The sequence below is a fragment of the Haematobia irritans genome, chromosome 2, assembly GCF_050003625.1.
Source record: "Haematobia irritans isolate KBUSLIRL chromosome 2, ASM5000362v1, whole genome shotgun sequence".
In the NCBI taxonomy this organism is placed as follows: domain Eukaryota; kingdom Metazoa; phylum Arthropoda; class Insecta; order Diptera; family Muscidae; genus Haematobia; species Haematobia irritans.
In genome coordinates this window covers 103,693,051-103,702,567 of record NC_134398.1, presented here as the reverse complement: position 1 = coordinate 103,702,567, position 9,517 = coordinate 103,693,051, and the positions used below count along the sequence as shown (strand labels likewise).

The 9,517-nt window shown below is 36.2% G+C and overlaps 1 long non-coding RNA gene across 1 annotated transcript; it reads right to left on the bottom strand.

The window, feature by feature from the left end:
* Positions 1-1,864: 1,864 nt before the first annotated feature.
* Positions 1,865-2,759, bottom strand: LOC142223594 (uncharacterized). The gene is made up of 2 exons (XR_012718809.1): positions 2,564-2,759; positions 1,865-2,489 (listed from the first exon to the last, which is right to left on the bottom strand). It is a non-coding gene; the product is annotated as an uncharacterized LOC142223594 (long non-coding RNA).
* Positions 2,760-9,517: the final 6,758 nt, after the last annotated feature.

Genomic DNA, 9,517 nt, shown 5'->3' with positions numbered 1-9,517 from the left:
GTTTCCATCGGAATTAGGTGACCAGGACACTAAATCTAGCCTGGAGGACACATATTAAAAACCTAGAAAAATTGGACAAAGGAACATGAAAGCTGACATTAATACGAACATTTTGAGGTATAACTTATGTTCCAAATCAGCTCGGTTCCTAGTCAAATTCTAGATTTCAGTGTTGAAACTGGTGGTGAGGACACTAACCAACGCCTGGTGTCCACATATTAAAAACCTAGAAAATTTGGACAAAGGAACATGAAAGCTGACGTCAATACGAACATTTTGAGGTATAACACATGTTCCAAATCAGCTCGGTTCCTTGTCAAATTCCAGATTTAAATTTCATCAACTGGAGGGCAGGACAAAAAACCCCAGCGACGGCTGACTTGCTGTACATTTTTTGAAAGGGAAACCTCTCCAAATGTTAGGAAATCATGTTGGGCATAATTGTCATTAAAATTTTTTTCAAAAAACTTGTTCCGTGGTTCAACCTTTGAAGGTTTCCATCGGGATTAGGTGACCAGGACACAAAATCCAACCTGGAGGACACATAGTAAAAACCTAAAAAAATTGGATAAAGGAACATGAAAGCTGAAATTAATACGAACATTTTGAGGTATAACTTATGTTCCAAATCAGCTCGGTTTCTAGTCAAATTCTAGATTTCAGTGTTGAAACTGGTGGTCAGGACACTAACCAACGCCTGGTGTCCACATATTAAAAACCTAGAAAATTTGGATAAAGGAACATGAAAGCTGACGTCAATACGAACATTTTGAGGTATAAAACATGTTCCAAATCAGCTCGGTTCCTTGTCAAATTCCAGATTTAAATTTCATCAACTGGAGGGCAGGACAAAAAACCCCAGCGACGGCTGACTTGCTGTACATTTTTTGAAAGGGAAACCTCTCCAAATGTTAGGAAATCATGTTGGGCATAATTGTCATTAAAAATTTTTTCAAAAAACTTGTTCCGTGGTTCAACCTTTGAAGGTTTCCATCGGGATTAGGTGACCATGACACAAAATCTAGCCTGGAGGACACATATTAAAAACCTAGAAAAATTGGACAGAGGAACATGAAAGCTGACATTAATACGAACATTTTGAGGTATAACTTATGTTCCAAATCAGCTCGGTTCCTAGTCAAATTCTAGATTTCAGTGTTGAAACTGGTGGTCAGGACACTAACCAACGCCTGGTGTCCACATATTAAAAACCTAGAAAATTTGGACAAAGGAACATGAAAGCTGACGTCAATACGAACATTTTGAGGTATAACACATGTTCCAGATCAGCTCGGTTCCTTGTCAAATTCCAGATTTAAATTTCATCAACTGGAGGGCAGGACAAAAAACCCCAGCGACGGCTGACTTGCTGTACATTTTTTGAAAGGGAAACCTCTCCAAATGTTAGGAAATCATGTTGGGCATAATTTTTATTAAAAAATTTTTCAAAAAACTTGTTCCGTGGTTCACCCTTTGAAGGTTTCCATCGGAATTAGGTGACCAGGTTTGAAAAGTTGTTGCTAATATTCTGAGAAATTGTTGCTAACGTGTTGAATTCTACTGTTGAGGATAATGTCTGTTTTTTGTTGAGATCGCGATTTTCTCAACAATTTCTCAAATTGAATTCTAATATAAATTTTTGAAAAAATGTTTGAAAGCGTATTGAATATAAGCATTTCTCCAATGCTGATGTTTATTGGGCATATTCAACATTAATTATAGGGCTGTCTTTCGAGATCGATTTTCAGAAATCCCGGGATTCGGGATTTCCAGATATAGAATCCCGGGTCACGCAGTATACAGTTCAATCCTTCTTTGAATTTCAGCGAGAATTTTATGAAACTAGTATGTATACAGAAACAAATTATTTCCGAAGAAAATTTTCAATTATTTTTATTTATAAATATTTTTTAATTTTATTAAACTGTAAATTGACAATTTTCCGCTTCTTGGAAGTTGTTGAAAATCAATAAAAACAAACAATCATTATGTGTGATGCTACACGGACGAAAAACACTTTTTTCGTATGTTTCGGTGAAAAAATTTATGTTTGGAACTTAAATTTTTAGCAGATTATTTTTAAGTGCAAGCATATAATGTTCATAAACTAGCATAACGTATTTGCGACATATATGTTAATATGTTAGAACATATTATGTTTGGAACAACATTTTTTTAATTATAATATGTGTGAATGCTAATGTTTTGAACAACACTGTAGATCTCACGGTCCATAAATTATATAAACCCACTATATACACCGACCCTTATGTTGCTCTAATAGAGTTTTTCATCTTCTTCAACGATTTCGATATTTTGCTCTACCTCTATGCCAAATCCAATGATCCACACACCTGTATGACTCTCGGTCAAACATTGAACTCCTGGCGACCAAGTGACACTTGTCACTACGGTTTGTTTATAGGGCCGTATATATATATCTTTCGAATGAGGTTCAAAACCCATATCCAACATATAATCAGCTTCATCTAAAAAATAATAGGTAATATTGGCTACGTTAATAACATTCACACATCCAATTTATTTCTCAATAAGTACATACTGCTCTCATATTCCTAAATTAATACTTGTTCACTTCCTTCTCAATTTACAATGCCAATACACATCTTGGGGCCATAAGTACATTTGGACCACCACGCCATGACCGAGGAATACTTTGATATTCATAGCGGGCAAGAAAAACTCTTAACTTTTTTTCCAGTTCCCATTTGTGCTGCATTACTATTTATCTGAAATTATTCAAGAAAGCGTTCCGTCAGCGTTGCCAACACACTCGAATTTCATTGTCACCACGTTTTCTTCATGAATGCATTTTTAATGAAAATAATTGAAACTTAAAATTTGGAAAAATTCTCAATGTGCATTCAATGTGAAAATCAAAACCTTGCAACAAAAACAATTAATGCTATATATTTCATTTGTTAGTAATTTTTTAGAGATTTCATTTTGAAACAAGTGCCAAGCTGCGATCTTTCTTTTTGTTGTGATGTCCAGGCTGCATTTAGTTTCGTGGTCATCAAATTCCAGATGAAAATATTATAACAGATTTCTTAGGAACAAGTCCTTTCTTAAATTTGCGACTCAAAATTTTACCCAACCTCATTCTCCATAATTTGGAGTAGGTTTCCCTTTCACAAAATGTACAGCAAGTCAGCCGTCGCTGGGGTTTTTTGTCCTGCCCTCCAGTTGATGGAATTAAAATCCAGAATTTGACATGGAACCGAGCTGATTTGGAACATGTGTTATACCTCAAAATGTTCGTATTGACGCCAGCTTTCATGTTCCTTTGTCCAAATTTTCTAGGTTTTTAATATGTGGACACCAGGCGTTGGTTAGTGTCCTAACCACCAGTTTCAACATTGAAATCTAGAATTTGACTAGGAACCGAGCTGATTTGGAACATAAGTTATACCTCAAAATGTTCGTATTAATGTCGGCTTTCATGTTCCTTTATCCAATTTTTCTAGGTTTTTAATATGTGTCCTCCAGGCTAGATTTAGTGTCCTGGTCACCTAATTCCGATGGAAACCTTCAAAGGGTGAACCACGGAACAAGTTTTTTGAAAAATTTTTTAATAAAAATTATGCCCAACATGATTTCCTAACATTTGGAGAGGTTTCCCTTTCAAAAAATGTACAGCAAGTCAGCCGTCGCTGGGGTTTTTTGTCCTGCCCTCCAGTTGATGAAATTTAAATCTGGAATTTGACAAGGAACCGAGCTGATTTGGAACATGTGTTATACCTCAAAATGTTCGTATTGACGTCAGCTTTCATGTTCCTTTGTCCAAATTTTCTAGATTTTTAATATGTGGACACCAGGCGTTGGTTAGTGTCCTGACCACCAGTTTCAACACTGAAATCTAGAATTTGACTAGGAACCGAGCTGATTTGGAACATAAGTTATACCTTAAAATGTTCGTATTGATGCCAGCTATAATGTTCCTTTATCCAATTTTTCTAGGTTTTTAATATGTGTCCTCCAGGCTAGATTTAGTGTCCTGGTCACCTAATTCCGATTGAAACCTTCAAAGGGTGAACCACGGAACAAGTTTTTTGAAAAATTTTTTAATAAAAATTATGCCCAACATGATTTTCTAACATTTGGAGAGGTTTTCCTTTCACAAAATGTACAGCAAGTCAGCCGTCGCTGGGGTTTTTTGTCCTGCCCTCCAGTTGATGGAATTAAAATCCAGAATTTGACATGGAACCGAGCTGATTTGGAACATGTGTTATACCTCAAAATGTTCGTATTGACGCCAGCTTTCATGTTCCTTTGTCCAAATTTTCTAGGTTTTTAATATGTGGACACCAGGCGTTGGTTAGTGTCCTAACCACCAGTTTCAACATTGAAATCTAGAATTTGACTAGGAACCGAGCTGATTTGGAACATAAGTTATACCTCAAAATGTTCGTATTAATGTCAGCTTTCATGTTCCTTTCTCCAATTTTTCTAGGTTTTTAATATGTGTCCTCCAGGCTAGATTTAGTGTCCTGGTCACCTAATTCCGATGGAAACCTTCAAAGGGTGAACCACGGAACAAGTTTTTTGAAAAATTTTTTAATAAAAATTATGCCCAACATGATTTCCTAACATTTGGAGAGGTTTCCCTTTCAAAAAATGTACAGCAAGTCAGCCGTCGCTGGGGTTTTTTGTCCTGCCCTCCAGTTGATGAAATTTAAATCTGGAATTTGACAAGGAACCGAGCTGATTTGGAACATGTGTTATACCTCAAAATGTTCGTATTGACGTCAGCTTTCACGTTCCTTTGTCCAAATTTTCTAGGTTTTTAATATGTGGACACCAGGCGTTGGTTAGTGTCCTGACCACCAGTTTCAACACTGAAATCTAGAATTTGACTAGGAACCGAGCTGATTTGCAACATAAGTTATACCTCAAAATGTTCGTATTAATGTCAGCTTTCATGTTCCTTTGTCCAATTTTTCTAGGTTTTTAATATGTGTCCTCCAGGCTGGATTTTGTGTCCTGGTCACCTATTCCCGATGGAAACCTTCAAAGGTTGAACCACGGAACAAGTTTTTTTGAAAAAATTTTTAATGACAATTATGCCCAACATGATTTCCTAACATTTGGAGAGGTTTCCCTTTAAAAAAAATGTACAGCAAGTCAGCCGTCGCTGGGGTTTTTTGTCCTGCCCTCCAGTTGATGAAATTTAAATCTGGAATTTGACAAGGAACCGAGCTGATTTGGAACATGTGTTATACCTCAAAATGTTCGTATTGACGTCAGCTTTCACGTTCCTTTGTCCAAATTTTCTAGGTTTTTAATATGTGGACACCAGGCGTTGGTTAGTGTCCTGACCACCAGTTTCAACACTGAAATCTAGAATTTGACTAGAAACCGAGCTGATTTGGAACATAAGTTATACCTCAAAATGTTCGTATTAATGTCAGCTTTCATGTTCCTTTGTCCAATTTTTCTAGGTTTTTACTATGTGTCCTCCAGGCTGGATTTTGTGTCCTGGTCACCTAATCCCGATGGAAACCTTCAAAGGTTGAACCACGGAACAAGTTTTTTGAAAAAAATTTTAATGACAATTATGCCCAACATGATTTCCTAACATTTGGAGAGGTTTCCCTTTCAAAAAATGTACAGCAAGTCAGCCGTCGCTGGGGTTTTTTGTCCTGCCCTCCAGTTGATGAAATTTAAATCTGGAATTTGACAAGGAACCGAGCTGATTTGGAACATGTGTTATACCTCAAAATGTTCGTATTGACGTCAGCTTTCATGTTCCTTTGTCCAAATTTTCTAGGTTTTTAATATGTGGACACCAGGCGTTGGTTAGTGTCCTGACCACCAGTTTCAACACTGAAATCTAGAATTTGACTAGGAACCGAGCTGATTTGGAACATAAGTTATACCTCAAAATGTTCGTATTAATGTCAGCTTTCATGTTCCTTTGTCCAATTTTTCTAGGTTTTTAATATGTGTCCTCCAGGCTGGATTTTGTGTCCTGGTCACCTAATCCCGATGGAAACCTTCAAAGGTTGAACCACGGAACAAGTTTTTTTGAAAAAATTTTTAATGACAATTATGCCCAACATGATTTCCTAACATTTGGAGAGGTTTCCCTTTCAAACAATGTACAGCAAGTCAGCCGTCGCTGGGGTTTTTTGTTCTGCCCTCCAGTTGATGAAATTTAAATCTGGAATTTGACAAGGAACCGAGCTGATTTGGAACATGTGTTATACCTCAAAATGTTCGTATTGACGTCAGCTTTCACGTTCCTTTGTCCAAATTTTCTAGGTTTTTAATATGTGGACACCAGGCGTTGGTTAGTGTCCTGACCACCAGTTTCAACACTGAAATCTAGAATTTGACTAGGAACCGAGCTGATTTGGAACATAAGTTATACCTCAAAATGTTCGTATTGATGTCGGCTATCATGTTCCTTTGTCCAATTTTTCTATGGTTTTAGTTTGTGTCCTCCAGGCTGGATTTAGTGCCCTAAACTGGGAGTTGCACACAGAAATCATTGATTTCTGAATCAAACTAAGTGATTGTGACAATGAGGCATACCTTAAAGTGTAGCTAAAGAATCAGTCTACATGTCTAAAACTTCCTAAACATTAGTAATTGGACACTTTTCCTATATTTTTGTCCAGGAATCTGGTTCTCCATTAAAATTCTAGCTCCGAACAGTCGATAAAAAAGGTACTTTTGCAGTTTTTGCCGTCTCTGTGTCAGCCTGTGAATAGACCAATTTTTTGTTATCGAAAATTAGCGACGTCGCTAACTTCACGGAGGTCGCTACTTGTAACTCAACATCATCATTAGTGCCAAAAATTATGTTAAATGTAATGTGATAGTGGTATAAATGTTATATTTTTAAGAATTTGTAAATGTTTAATCAAATTAATAAATATCTAAACAAACGTGTTTTACTCGACCACAATGATTCTTTTACAACTATCTTAAAATGCACTTTTTCTGATTGTTTGGAGGGTCCCTTATTGGCGTCGTTCTAAATTGATCTATAAAGGCACCTAATAATTGCACTCATGCGAAACATTTTTGTAGTAACTTGGCGTGGTACAACTTCTCAATAGTGACGGCGCTTTTCCGACGAGTTTTTGATGTCGTATATGATTGTTTTCGACGTAGTGGGGATTCTCAAAAGAGTCCCCAAATTCAAAAAATTTTGGCAGGGTAATGACACTACCTGTTTGTTTCGGAAAAACTACCTTATTTGTTATACCCTGCCTTACTCTTCATACCTATCCGTGTGTGTACGCCCCATTATAATTCACCTGCGTGAAGATAGCGACCCAGTGTATTACAAAAGTTTCATAAAAATTGCAGGCCATAAAAGTTGCCTTCAGGTAAGTAGCGCACCGATTTATAAAAAAGGAATATTACAAAAGTTTCCATAAAAATTGCAGGCTTCATAAACCAAAAAACACAAATACTTTTTACGGCAAGCGAGCTTTTTTTATTGTATTAAGAATATAGGAATAGTCTAACAGCCTATTTCTGATATATGAACAAAAGCAATTGCGAACGAACGGTAGTCACTCACTTTCGTCTAGATTTGGGTTTCTCTAACTTTCTTTAGTTCGTTCGCAAGGCTTACGTTACTGTCAAATGCTAGCATTACCAGATCTCAATTTTTTTCAATTTCCTGAAAAAGGCCCATACATTTTAAAAATTATTTTCCATAAAATTCAATCTGGCATCGCCGTTTATTTGGCAAACTTTTCCCACATCTGATATTTGGTTTCGCTCAATAATTCTTTTAACAAATTAGCCCGCGTAGATATATAAGATTTGTATATCCATATTTCGCGTAGATTTGTATATCCATATTTCTGCATTAATTACAGTTCAGTTATCCTTTTAATGAGTGTTTCATTCGAAATGTATGTGATTGTTCGTGTTAAGGTTGAATTACACACCATGCGTCAGTCCGTGCGTTGATGGTAGGGTTGATTTTTCGGTTTGTGGCAGACTGTTCGAGCTTTTGATTTCAAAGGGAAATTTCGACTCTTCAATCATCGGACGCATTGTACGCTTTGAACGCATGGTATGTAATTCTACCTTTAGACTTTCTCTTAAATGGTCTCTATGTCGGTTATAAAGAAAAAATAGATCGATATAAATCACTTTTATCACATATTTACATCAAAAGCTTTAATAAATTTATCAATTATTAAGTTTTTCCTTATTGACGAATGCCTTTTTCCACAAAACGAAAGGTCTTTACCAAGTGAGTGGTTTTGACATTTCAGTTCGACAAAATGCGAACGAATCGAGTTAGAGAAACCCAATTTTATAGGTTACGTTAGGTCTTCGTTCGCATTGACTTTCGCTTCGATTTTCATTTAGATACCCCTTAGAGAAACCAAAATCAGCTGTTTTTCGTTTTGTATGCGAACGAAGACTAAAATTCGGATAGCAGAAATAGGCTGTAAGTCGATCTGTATTTATATCTAGAGGCTTAAGGAAGAAATTTCTGGCAGGTATATATTGAATTAGGTTCTGTAGTTTGACCACATAATTGCAATCTAATAACCGTCTGTCATTGGTATACAAATATACAAACATTACCTATAAAAAATTGTAAATTGATCTCACATATATGTAGATCAAAAGCCTTTGTTGTTAGTACCTTTTGTATTTATTTTCGTAGTTTATTATGATTGTAAATCTTGTAATAAATTAATAAAATCTCAATATAATCTGCCCTTTCATTTGATATTGGAATTTGGTTAGGATAATAGTAAAGAAAATCGAGGTCGGTTGTACCAATGCAACAAACAAACCAATTAATATGAAATTGCGACAACCAATGCAAAGTTGATCCAACATACTACCACGCAGTTACAATTGCCAAATGTTAGTTGTGCTGACAGATATCATTGATAGTTGATGGAACCACCTGCTTTCGGTTGGCAAATAATTCGGTTGAGGCAACGAATTTGTTTTCTGGGTGTAAAAACATTGGAGCTTGACGCGCTGCCCCAATTTTCCTTTTAGATGAACGTGTGTGTGCGTGTACACATACGTGTTTGTGTTTGAATTGATATATTTACAAACAGCTGTTAAATCCTCAAATCTACGAAATATCGTTATTTTGCCAGTCCGAACACTTGAGATTTGTAAAGAGATATTGGTTCTAAATAGCGAGATTTCGTGTCTAGTGCGAACGTAGTATAATGCGCTTTTCAGATTATCGGTTATTCCGGACGACAGTGCTCGTGTCGAACATATCCCAAATATTGTGCACATTATAAGTTAAGGATTGATAACACATTTACCGATTATTTAGTTATCGCCGACAAGTCGTATCGATCCGACACACTGTAAGATTCTTTACAAACACCGACATTCCGTCCGGAATAACTGATAGTCTGTAAAGCGCATTATATTGTGTACAATATATGGGATATGTTCGAAACGAGCACTGTCGTCTGGAATAATTGATAATCTGTAATGCGCTTTATAAAGGGTGATTTGTTAAGAGCTTGATAACTTTTTT